The sequence below is a fragment of the Pituophis catenifer genome, unplaced genomic scaffold (genome assembly GCF_029215685.1).
Source record: "Pituophis catenifer annectens isolate HBS135680 unplaced genomic scaffold, rPitCat1.0.hap2 SCAF_1, whole genome shotgun sequence".
Lineage (NCBI taxonomy): Eukaryota > Metazoa > Chordata > Lepidosauria > Squamata > Colubridae > Pituophis > Pituophis catenifer.
Window position 1 is genome coordinate 98,941,844 of NW_027256881.1, and position 13,755 is coordinate 98,955,598.

General features: G+C 37.0%; 1 long non-coding RNA gene across 1 annotated transcript; it reads left to right on the forward strand.

The window, feature by feature from the left end:
• Positions 1–141: 141 nt before the first annotated feature.
• LOC139323767 (uncharacterized) lies at positions 142–4,169 on the forward strand. Its single transcript, XR_011601013.1, has 3 exons — positions 142–199; positions 3,248–3,535; positions 4,157–4,169. It is a non-coding gene; the product is annotated as an uncharacterized lncRNA (long non-coding RNA).
• The last annotated feature ends 9,586 nt before the right edge of the window (positions 4,170–13,755 follow it).

Genomic DNA, 13,755 nt, shown 5'->3' on the forward strand with positions numbered 1-13,755 from the left:
TCTAAAGATCTATGACTATACAATAATTCATAGAATTCTTTTTATCTATCTTCTAGTAGGAAAGTTTTGTTTTCTGTTTCCCCAAATCAATGCAGTCTTTACTTATGTGAAAGCTTACACCATACAGCTGGAGAGCAGTATCTTTCTTTCTGCTGACAATCACAGCCTACTTTTGGGGAAGATGGGAGTGGCAAATCAGGTGAGCATTCCAGATGTAACATCTAAATATGACCTATGCCATGGTTCTTTTACAAACCAGAAGTAGCATCTTTATTAATAGGATTGTTTGAGGCATAATTGAAATAAATGGCATTCTTTTATTTCTGCACAAAAACAATAATTACAAAAGGGATTTTATCCCCTTTTTGTAATTATATCTTTATTTAAAAAACAAACAAGTTGATAAAATCAATGAAATCCATTGTTCTGTTTCTTCCTCTTCCAAGTCCAGCAAAACATGAGCCAAACAGTTACTTTAACAATTTGTTTAACTGTAAAGTTATTTATTTGTTTATTTAAAAATTATTTCAGTAAGGAGAAGAGAGAGTATAATGAATCCTCACTTTTAACACATCACTAGGAGAATAGATTGTTATTTCTGAATGTCTGTCACATTCAAAAATGTATCATTCACACATTACAGGACAGGGGTGTCAAACCCGCAGCCCACAGGCCAGATGCGTCACATGCTGGCCCTGCCCCCACCTGGTTTAGCGAAGGGGGGAAAGTCCCAATACATCACGTGATGACGCGAGTCTGACACCCCTGTTATAGGACATTTGCTTCATGACCCCAGCAATATCATCTTTGCAATATACATTTTGATGTCACAAATGTCATCAAATTAATTTAAAATTAAGATAAATGTAATTGCCTCATTCAGTCTATTTCCGATGCAACAAACATGTACTTGTTTGGGGAAATCCAGGTGGAACTTTAGTTTCTTACATCTGAAATCCACTACATGGATTAAATCATTAAATCAAGTCTTCATTTTGTTACCGATGTAAAAGAAATTGATAGATGATGCAGAGAAGTGTTTATTGAACTCATGTGTCCTCCAAAGCAATTTTGGAGATCATTTTGAAGAGTGCCACTGTTGTAGAGGCACTGTTATGAGTCTCAGTGAGGCACAGGAATAATATAATTTGTCTCAAAAACACAGTTTTCATTGCCCTGATAGTTTCTTAAAGCACTTCCAATAGCTTAAACTTCTGTTTATTGTGGTCATTTATTTCTAAAGCCAATCTATCATAATAGCTTGGCAATTCTCAAAATCTAGTTTCCAACAAGTTTGGATGGCACTGGGTCAGAAATATATTCCTTGCCTTTTAACAAGCAATTAACATATAGCAAATGATGATTTAAATGTATTCATAATTTACTATTAAACTTTGTAACCAATCATTTTCTAGCAACCAGCCTTCAAAATTTCACCAAACTATTCTAGCAACATATAAATCAATGCAGATGCCAATTGCATCAGCATTTAGAATTTTAAAAAATAGGGATTATCTATCTTTCTTTGGCCAACTTCAATCTTTTCATGACAGCTTCTTCATGAAGACAAGTATTTGTGGTTAATCATATTAATACACAATTTGTACAGGATTTCATAGACATCAAATATTTTTAGAGATTTGTTTTTAAAATATAATGAATATTGAAGCATTTCCTATAACTTGCATGGCAAGAGTTTTATATTTAAACAGATCCAAAGACTAGTGTAGTCGTTGATGTTGTTAAATATTCCCCTAATATTTCGTAATATTTAAATTTCTGTTTATAGGAAATTCTTTGCATCAGTCTGCCCAACCTCATTGGCACATACTCCAGCACAGATGGTACAAAAATATACAGTGGCCAACATTAACATTTGGCTGTTCACCATCTTCAGGAGTTTTTGGCTACAGTACTTGATATTCTGGGTTATAAATAATACATTAACGCTCAGAATATATCAGGTGGATGCCAAGAACAGGACATCTGAGTTGGCAATGGGCAGACAGAAATGAGTGTTGCCGAATAGCTTTCATTGATGTTCAATGCCAATATTTTCCTCCTGATTATATTGCCAGGACTAGCACACAAATGAACTAGGCTGCAGGCAAATGTTCATTTATCTTGCCGCCTCTGACCAAGTAGGATCAGACTCCAAGCAAACACGAGCAATTTTATCTGCAAAAAACCTTACAAAAATATCACAGTATTCTTCAGACAGTTCTTCCATTTCTTTACCCAGGAGAATATGGATATAGAGAAGTTATGTAACGTTCTACATTTAGGCAAGAAAAAACAAATACACAGGTATAGTATAGGTGGTACTTGGCTCAATAGCAGTAACTGTGAGAAGGATCTTGGAGTGGTCTTAGTGGACAATCACTTAAAAATGAGCCAGCAATGTGTTGCAGCTTCCAAAAAGGCCAATTCAATGCTAGGCTACATTAACACGGGATTGAATCAAGATCGCATGAAGTATAAGTACCTCTTTATAATGCCTTGGTAACACTCCCACTTAGAATACTGCATCTAATTTTGGTTGCTACAATGTAAAAAAAGATGTTGAGACTCTAGAAATTAGTGTGCAGAGAAGAGCAACAAAGATAATTAGGGAAGGCTCAAAGAATGGTTGCAGGAACTGGGTCTGTCTTGTTTAATGAAAAGAAGGATTAGCGGAGACATGATAACAGTGTTCCAAAATCTCAGGGACTGCCACAAAGAAGAGGGAGTCAAGCTATTCTCCAAAGCACCTGAAGGCAGGACAAGAAGCAATGGATGGAAACTAATCAAGGAGAGAAGTAACCTACTGTAGAACTAAGGAGAAATTTCCTGACAGAACAATTAATCAATGGAACAACTTGCCTCTAGAAGTTGTGAATGTTTCAACACTGGAAGTTTTTAAGAACAGATCAGACAACTATTTGTCTGGAATTGTATTGAGTTTCCTGCCTGAGCAGGGAGCTGGTCTAGAAGACCTCCAAGGTCCCTTCCAACTCTGTTATTCTGTTATAAGTATAGAGATAGCTATATATCTATCAATCCCCATGAGGTAATCACCATTTTAGCCATGAAAGGAGTCAGTGTGTGAGGAGGAAAATGTCTACCTTGATTCTGAGAGGCTCAAGTTTCAGTAAGTGTAGAGAAATAGATGTTTCATATCATTATCACTAAGGAATGCTGTCAAATATGATTATACAATTTTGTTTTGATTGTATTTTGACTTAGTTTTTTGCTACCATTGCTCTAGGTATCTTTTGACTATCATTTCCTACGACTTCTCAGAAAAACCAGCGACTGCCAAGATCTGAGGTCTCAGAGAGGCCACATGGGGAAAACCTTGTCTAACCTTAGAATTTAGTACCTTGTTCAAATTCAGTCTCCTCTAATTTGCAGAGATCAACCAATGGGTTTAATTCAAAAAATATAACATTTAGTGTCACAGAAGTTATGATAGCAGAAACAGGAGCTTTAATGTATGATGCAGTATAATTTGTGGATCCGGTGGACTCATCTTTTGTTCCTTTATTTATACAAGGTAAATGTAGATAATGATATTTATACAAGGAAAATGTATACAATTGTAGAATAAATTATAATTGTTTTTAAAGTTCTTCTTTTTGAAAAGCTTAATAGGTACCAGTAGGTACTTTGTAAAAAGCCTAGAAACTAGGAAGAGGGAAAAAAAATTAAGGGAAAGTGAATGGGGAAGTTTCAGTGTTGCGTAACATTTACAGAATATGATTATTGGTGGTATACAAGGAACATTTTCTTTTATATTCTGTGTAAAGTACAGTCTTCATGACTCCTCTGTATCCACAATTGTCTCTTATAGTTAACATAGTTAAACTATTTTCTCTGAGTTTAACACACCAAACATTAATCGAGCTTTGTCTATACAACATACAAGCCAAAATGCGGTTGTCTGAGGCTTATAGTGAATGAAAGAAAGGCTGTGCTTTAGGCATATCATGCCAGCTGTATAGTATTGTGCATATATTCTTGAATGCAATTGGACAACCTTAAATTTGATCGAGCAAATACACTAGATAACAGCAAACAAGCAGGGATTGTCCTTTTAATGTATATAAAAGAGTGGCTGTGCAGAGAGCCAAGGAACAATTAATTCTCAATGAGACATGCCATTGTATTTTTCCAGAGTTGGTTGGTGGGAAAAGAGAAATAAAACAGCAACAGGGGCATAAAAACTAGCTATCTGAAGGCTTCAGACCAGTTGGAAGAAGAATCAGTGAAACTTACTGAATTAATGAAAGAATTCAATGAAACTGACTGTTGTATTTGCAACTGCATTCTGAGATTTCATTTATTATTATCTGTGGAGGAATAAAACTCTTGTTTTTATTATTTTGTTGCTACTCAAACAATGTATCAATATCATACTGGTAGTCCTCAACTTATGACCACAATTGAACCCAAAATTTCTGCTTTAAGTGAGACATTTATTCAGTGACCTTTCTTGCCTCAGTTGTTAAGTGAATCATTGCAGTTGTTAAGTTAGTAAGATGGTTGTTAAGTGAATCTGGCTTCCCCATTGACATTGCTTGTCCCAAAAGGTGATCACAAGAGGGACTGCAACCATCATAAAAGTGAACCAGTTGCCAAGCATCTGAATTTTGATCACATGACCATGGAGATGCTGCAAAGGCCATAACTGAAAAATGGTCCTAAATCACTTTTTTCAGCCATTTGTTGTTGTAACTTTGAACGGTCACTAAATAAACTGTTGTAAATTGAGGAGTACCTGTACTTGCTTTAGGCCATGGCATTCACCAAAGACTGCAATCCAAGCATGATAGGTTAAATAGGAAACCCTGTTTAGGGTGACCCACTCCCTGCTCCACCAGGGAGCACGGAAGGACCCCTTGGAGGGTAGGGCCGAGGACTTTGTGCAGTATCTGTATGACAAAATCGCTCAGATTCAGGAAGACTTGGACTCTGACTGGGTAGATTCAGGAGGGATGATGGAGGCAGGTCTTGAGAATGTTATCTGGGAAGAGTTTGATCCTGTGACTCCTGAAGACGTGGACAGGATTCTGGGTAGACTGAGCGCAGCCACATGTTTATTGGACCCGTGTCCCTTCTGGTTGGTGCTGGCTTCTCGGGAGGTGACATGAGGCTGGCTCCAGGGGATTATAAATGCTTCATTGAGTGAGGGTGACTTTCCCGCCGCCTCGAAAGAGGCAGTGGTGAGGCCTTTCCTCAAGAAGCCTTCCCTGGACCCGGCAGTGTTAGCAAACTATCGTCCAGTCTCCAACCTTCGCTTTGTGGCGAAGGTTGTTGAGAGTGTGGTGGCGCGACAGCTTCCCCAGTACCTGGATGAAACGGTTTACCTGGATCCATTCCAGTCGGGCTTCAGGCCTGGGTACAGCACAAAACGGCATTGGTCGCGTTGGTTGATGATCTCTGGAGGGCTCAGGACAGGAGTTGTTCCTCTGTCCTGGTCCTATTAGATCTCTCAGCGGCTTTTGATACCATCAACCATGGTATGCTGCACCGGTTGGAAGAGTTGGGGGTGGGGGGCACTGTGCTGATAACTCTGGATAACTTCTTCACCTGCTCGACCATCCTTGCAAACAAACGATATTCCCAGATATATCCAGACCAAACATTACTTGAATCCATATTCCAGGCTGAGTTACTGATTGCCTATTTATGTTAAATAAATAGCACAGAATCTGTCTATAAAATCCTTCATAATGTCATTAATTTTCCACTGAAAGCTATTCCCATCCCTTGGGACCTCCTCCCACCCCAATGGATGAAATTTCCTTGTCTTCATGCAGCTGGCAAAGAATATGTCTCCTGATTAGGTTTGGACAGTTTTATTTCCAATAGCTACTTAGCATTTTGTAATGTTGCCAGCCTTTTTCATAAATACAAAATTGGAGGTGATTTTGCCCAGCCTTGGGAATGGTCTTCTTTCTGTTCCAGGCTGCTGGATATTTATGCTTACTTGATTCTTTAGGAAAGGAAAATGGGGCTCAGGATAAGGGTTGGGTGCAGGGGGGAACATTCTTCTCTGTAGGGGCAGCCATTGAGCCAAATTCTTATGTCTTTAAGTTCTTTAAGTTCATTAATTGTTGTAAGTCACAAAAGTGATATTAATTCCTTAAGATTCATTAGTTTCAATACTGTTAAAGATTTATAATGAATCATGATTCACTTAAATCTGGTAAATTGCCTATAACTTTTTACAAGGGTGATATAACATTGATTTTTCAATTGATACAAGAGCCATGGTGGTGCAGTGGTTAGAATGCAGTATTGCAGGCTAATTCTGCTGACTGCCAGGAGTTTGATTCTAACTGGCTCAGGGTTGACTCAGCCTTCCATTCCTTCCGAGGTGGTTAAAATGAGGAGCCAGATTGTTCAGGACTATGGAGCAATATATAAGTCTAAGTGCTATTTATGACTAGAAAAAGATCTTAAACCTTGTGCATGTTATTGACCCTTTTGTTAATTAATGCAGACACTAAAGTATTATCCTCTGTATTGACTTGGGGTTGTAAAGAATCTTCTAAAATCACCCATCTCAGTCTTGATTTATCACACTGATTTTTCTTAGCTGCCTCAAAGAAGTCTGAGATGCTATTTATAAAAAATAGGTAAGAAAAATCAGCCTTTAAAAAATTAATTAATTAATTAATTAATTAAACCAATTTCAAATTATATGAGAAATGCAATCAAGTAGGATTGCATTGCAGTACCATTTACTTAATGCACAATGCATGCAATATTACACAGTCTTAGACTGTTTCTGATATAAGTAGAGATGGTTCTCGATTTACAACAACAGTATTTATTTATTTATTTATTTATTTATTTATTTATTTATTTATTTATTTATTGCGATTTATATGCCGCCTTTCTCCCTAGGGACTCAAGGCGGTTTACAAAATGACAGCTTCAATACAAATCACAATACAATACCAAATTAAAATCAGTAACCCAATTAAAAGGGACCAGAATCACCAACACTTTAACTACAGGGTTGTAAAGTACAATGTGACATGAAGCACCCTGTTATTAACACAGCTGCCTGCAATTACTGCAGGTTCGAATCTTACCAGGCTCAAGGTTGACTCAGCCTTCCATCCTTTCTAAGGTAGGTTAAATGAGGACCCAGTTTGTGGGGGCAATAAGCTGACTTTGTATAAATATACAAAAGTATGAAGGCTATTGCTTAACGCATTGTAAGCCGCCCTGAGTCTCCGGAGAAGGGCGGCATATAAATCAAATTTAAAAAAAAAAAAAATTGTGCCAGTTCCAGCAATCCCTGTTGCCATTCTTAAGCAAGGACCCCATGTGACTACAACTTCCAACTTCCTGCTGATTTCCCCATTTACTTTGTGGGAAACTGGCAGGATATGTTAAAAATTGTGATCATGTGATCACTACTCGCTGGAACTTCATGGGCTGGTCATAACTACTACTCGTATAATACCATCGTAGTTTGTATAGTCACTGAACGAGTAGTCATAACCCAAGGACCATCTATTGTCACATCCAAGTTCTATTTCAGAAATTTCTGTCAAGAAAAGCTGTGCAAGTAATACTCATTTAGTGACTACAATTAAGAGTAGCAACTCGATCAAAGCAATTGCTAAGAGAAACATCACGATTTTACAATATTATTTCAGGTTTCTTTTGCTTTACAAACCTGCAAAATGTGAGGGCTGGTTGCAAAATTACTTTTTTATTACTGTCATAACTGCACATGGTGGTTAAATGAGGCAGTTCTAAATAAGATGTATAAAGCTTTTAACCAGAGTCACAAAAATGGCTCTGTTAAGTGGAATTCTGTTGAATCAGACTATATCTGTGCTATTCAGCATTATGATTTGATGTTACAATATGCTGGTCAACAAATCAGAAAAAGTATTATATCAACCATGTCTCAATCTGGCCCAAACCAGTTTATCCCCCTTTTGCAAAATGGGTTAATCCAATTTCAGAAATTGTATGGACAAACAAAATTAATGCTTTAAGTTTACTATATTTAAGCTTCAACCTTAAGGGTGCCTATTCAAATGTGTTTCTTCCTTCAGATAAAATAACAAGAACACAACCCTACGTTTGGATTTTAAATGTTGCTCTGGTTTATTTATAGTATTGATTTATAGACTATTTTAGTCTATTTATATGGGATTGTTTTATAATGTATTCATTTTTATTGCAAGCCAGTCTGATAGTTTATTTGAAGGCGCAAGTTATAGATTTCTCTATGTATAAATGTGTACTGTGTATGTGTATAAACATGCGCACATGCATGTGTGTGTATGCACAACCAAATACATGATTAATAAAATAATTGCATAATTTTATGATTAAAAACCTAGAGAATTTGCACAGGTTGTGCGGACAGAAAAAAAACCCCTGCTGAATTGTGCACCTAATTAATTTTGGCTGTTCAATAAAAGCAGCTATCTCCTGTGCATTTTAAAATGCTTAATTTAAATGCAACAATTGTATGGGAATTGCTTTTGATCTCCACGATGTTAAAGAATTTGGTTATACTTGCAAAAGGCAAAAAAAAAAAAAAGAGGTTGAAAAGGAGTGAAATATTTTGGAATCTTTCCAAAGATTTTGTTTTTCAAAGAATAGTTTTTTTCCCTTTTTTTTTTTTCATTTTCTTTGATAAGAACATTTCTGTAATCATTTCAGACTGATTGCAGTTATGGTAGCTTTTCAAACAAACCTGTCAATTGAAAATCTCTTATATAACTCTTTAAACTCTACTCTAAAGAATGTGTTAAGATAAGAAAGAAACCATATTCCTTTGTTTACAGCAAAGTGAATTTAACACAGAACGAAACATATGCACAATTCCTAATCTCCCAGACTTTTTTTGATGAGATTTCTTCAAGGAAAGAAAAGTATTTCCTCTTTTGCAAGTAAGGTCAAAGAAGGAAGCTAATCTTAACTGCAGTCCAGCAATGTGATCACATGATATTGAAAATACAGCAAAGCTTTAGTTGAGGGACCTTTTGTGCTGAGGGAGCTGGGTTGTTTTCTTGCAGACATTTCATTACCCAAACTAGTTAACATCATCAGTGCTAGAATTACCTAATTTGGGTAATGAAACATCTGCAAGAAAACAACCAAGCTCAGAGAACACCAAAGACCCTACATTTCAACCCTGAATTACAAATATTTTCCTTTAAAGCTTCATTTTTATGGTCTAACTATAAGGAAGGATCGTCCACCCAGAAATATCCTTTCAATTGAAGAGTATAGCAATACAAGTATTTATATTGTCTCTATCACTTATTAATAAATTTATTATAATTAATAAATTATATTGACATATTGTTCACAAATTACACCAGTCACAACAGAAACTTGGTTCACCGTATGCAAAGTCCATTGAATAGAATAGAATAGATTTTTTTTATTGGCCAAGTGTGATTGGACACACAAGGAATTTGTCTTGGTGCATATGCTCTCAGTGTACATAAAAGATACATTCATCAAGAATCATAAGGTACAACACTTAATGATAATCACAGGGTACAAATAAGCAATCAGGAAACAATATCAATATAAATTGTAAGGGTACAAGCAACAAGGATGTAATAAGAATAGGTTTCAAAATTAGGTTTCTGTAGCCATAGAGCAGTGATGGCTAATCTTTTCTGGACCGAGTGGCCAAAACACACATGCGCATGCACAAATGCGTGCACATGTGCCTGAACCCCCAAAATGCAATGCATGCACAGGTCCTGTGCATGTGCCCCACCCCCTGCGTGTGCCATAAGCTCGCCATCACGGCCATAGAGATTGTTAAGGTTCAATATATCTTGGCACATTTCAGCAATTCATGTCAGAAACTGGCCTCTTCTCTTTATTTTTATCATTTGTGCATGATGAAGAGACAAAAACATGGATGCTTGCTCCAATATTTCTGGAACATGTATATGTATTACCCTGTTTTCCCCAAAATCATCCCCTGATAATAAGCCCTATTGGGCTTTTGAGTGCATGGCAATAAGGCCAAGCACTTATTTCAGGGTTCAAAGAAATATAAGACAGAGTCTTATTTTGGGAGAAACATGGTATATATAAATATAGATATAGATATTCCAGAAATATTGGAGCAAGCATCCAATATATAGGCTGAACTGCCTTTACATTCACATGGCTGTTTCTCTTTCCAAATATAAACCAGTTTTCAAGAGACTGCAGAAAAGAGCTGATAAACAATTTTTGGTTCCCAGGGCTTCTTTTATAATAATACAGAAGAAATATTTATTTAATGCACATTTTAATATGGAAAACCTGTTTTGTGTCTTTAGGGGAAGGTTGAGCTAGTTTGGTTTAGTGGTTAAAGCACCAGAGTAGAAACTGGGTGTCCCATCTTAGGCATGAAGTCAGCTGGGTGATTTTGGCCAGTTGCGCTCTCTCAGCCCTAGGAAGAAGGAAGTAAAGTCCAACCACTTTTGAAATCTTGTCAAGAAAAAATGCAGAGATAGATTGAAGCAGTCACCAGGCATCAACAATGTGTGTGTGTCGGAGGGAGAGAGGGAAGGAGGGAGGGAGAGAGAGAGAGAGAGAGAGAGAGAGATTGATTTACAGTTTAATATACAACCCACATTAACTGTAATCTTCAGGTTTGATGCAACTCCAAATAATGTGCTACAGTTTCCTGAGTGAAAACTGCATACATCTACCCAGATGCACCCAAATTATAAACTGGTGTTGGAGTAAGACAAAACAAACTTCAGCTTCCCAAAACTCTTGGGAGTTTCAAAGCTTGAAACTTGCCAAAAGGAAAGAAGCAGCTTTATCCATCTCTACCCTTAGATTTTCTTTTCCTCCTAAATTAAGGAATACCGATTCTTCAACAGCCCATTGATGCATTCCAACCACTGAGATATGTGGGACATTTCTTGGGCATGCAAAACTACACAGTTTAATTGGCTGATAAAGTTTATCCAGTATTAAACATGCCCCTTCTTTATGTCACTCCGTTAACAGAATAAAGAATAACTTCTGGGCCAAAGATTACATGTGGTCCCCAGCCTTCCTGTTTGTAATCCCAGAGCCATCTATACTGCACTGCCACAATTTAGCAGCAAAAATGTAGAAATTTGAAATATGATTCTTCAACCAGAGTGGAAAACCTTCACAAGCAAGATAACTGCCCCAAGTCCTTCTTTTGAACTGAGTTGAAAATGTGTAGATAAAAGCAGCCATTTCACTGAAAGCAAACTAATGAGCCTCAAGTAATTTCCATTTAATTGTGTTCATGGCAGAAAAAGAGATTTGTCACTCAGAGCCAATTTAGATATTAGCCCTCACAAAACACGAGAAGATACCGTAACACACACTACAGTACAGTACTCAGAAACTTCAGTGTTTCTTTTCCTTTTTTTCTTCTTTATTATACCATTATTGTTTCAATGCTATATTTTTAAAGCAAAAGTTGCTACTTTGTTCCACTCTGGGCTCACAGAAACTTTGTGGGAAAAGAACAGATGGTTCCATTTCATAGAAGAAAAGTTGAAGTTTGTTGAAACTTTGTAACTACTTTTCATTAAACCTTTATTGCAATTTAAAAGATTAAGAAAAAGGAAGAAGAGGAAATTACTGTTGTTTTCTTATATTTTATCACGTCCGATTTTCAGACACACTCTGGACAAATCTTTGCAACTTTCCTGGCAAGGTTTTTCAGAAGTGGTTTATCATTGTCTCCTTCCTAGGGCTGAGAGAGAGTAACTGGACCAACATCCCCCAGTTGGCTTTCATGCATAAGGCTGGACTAGAACTCACGGTCTCCTGGTTCCTAGCCTGATCCCTTAACCAATACACCATGCTGGCTCTCCCTTCAGATGTAATAAAAACAGTCTGTCATCTGCACCTCTATAACTGTCAGGTTTGGTTCTGCAACCCAACAAGACAGACACAGACTTCAGAGGATAATTAGAACTGCAGAAAAAACAATTACTACCAACCTGCCTTCCATTGTGGACCTGTATATTGCACGAGTCAAAAAGAGAGCTGTGAAAATATTTACAGACCCCTCGTATCCTGGATATTAACTGTTTCAACTCCTACACTCAAAACGACGCTATAGAGTACTGCACATCAGAACAACTAGACACAAGAACATTTTTTTCCCGAACGCCATCACTCTGCTAAACAAATAATTCCTTCAACACTGTCAAACTATTTACTAAGTCTGCATTACTATTAATCTTCTCATCGTTCCTATCACCCATCTCCTCCCACTTATGACTGTATGACTGTAACCTTGTTGCTGGTATCCTTAAGATTTATATTGACTTTCCCTATGACTAGGGAAACCTTATGGTACCTTATGATTCTTGATGAATGTATCTTTTCTTTTATGTACACCGAGAGTGTATGCACCAAGACAAATTCCTTGAGTGTTCAATCACACTTGGCCAATGAAGAATTCTATTCTATTCTATTCTATTCTATTCTATTCTATTCTATTCTATTCTATTCTATTCTATTCTATTCTATTCTATTCTATTCTATTCTATTCTATTCTATTCTATTCTATTCTATTCTAAAAACAGTAAATGTAAGGTGCTTAAAGAATATAAAGATGTATGCAAAAATACAATACAGCATATAGAAGATGCTTTTTATTCAAGGAATGGGGAAAATACACCACATGGAAAAAAATTACATTATTTAACTTATTCTACAGTGCATGTCAATTTAAATTAAAAGTCATTGGAAGGCTAGGAGATTTCCTATTCTACAACGGAATGAATTATTCTATTAGTATTTATGCAGGTCTTTGTAGAATACTGGTGACTGTTTCTCATCTTCTCAATATTCTTTGAGTTAACTCTGTTCCTTTTGAAGATTCTTTGGGGTCAACTCTATACATTCCTTTAGATAAGAGAATTTTTTTAAAAAAATAATAATAGCGAGCACTTTTCTCTTACTGGAGAAATCTATTTAAAATCTTCACCATACATAATTTGTCTGTGTCGCTACATTCTTGGTCTCATAGCATCTTTGACAATATTTATTTATTTATTTATTTATTTATTTATTTATTTTTCATATTTCTATGCCGCCCAACTCTCCGAGGACCCTGGGCAGCTTACAATAAGAACAGTATGAACAATATACAATAAAAAACGTTTAAAAAAAACCCCATACACACCGCTCATGGCTGGATCTCGCAAGATCGCAGTGGCGAGATCAACGGCCCCAAGCCCCAATAGACTTCCCTCCCAATGGGAGACAAATATGAACCCCTCCACTCCAAAGAAAGACCTTACAGACATACAGACAGACAGACTGTTTTAAAACCCTGATATTGCCTATAATTGCATAACATTGAATAAGGAAAAGTGATTTAATTTTGCCCAGGGATCCTATGCAATAAACTGTAGTATTGGATTAGCACCAGAGGTGGCATTCAGCAGGTTCTGACCAATTCTGGAGAACCAGTAGTGGAAATTTTGAGTAGTTCAGAGAACCGGTAAATACCACCTCTGACTGGCCCTGCCCTCATCTGTTCTCTGCCTCCCAAGCTGATCAGGAGGAAATGGGGATTTTGCAGTAACCTTCCCCTGGAGTGGGGAGGGAATTGAGATTTTGCAGTAACCCTCCCCTGCCATGCCCACCAAGCCACACCCACCAAGCCATGCCATGCCACGCCCACCAAGCCATGCCCACAGAACCGGTAGTAAAAAAATTTGAATCCCACCACTGATTAGCACCATTCCACACTGTGTGTTTGTCCTGCCA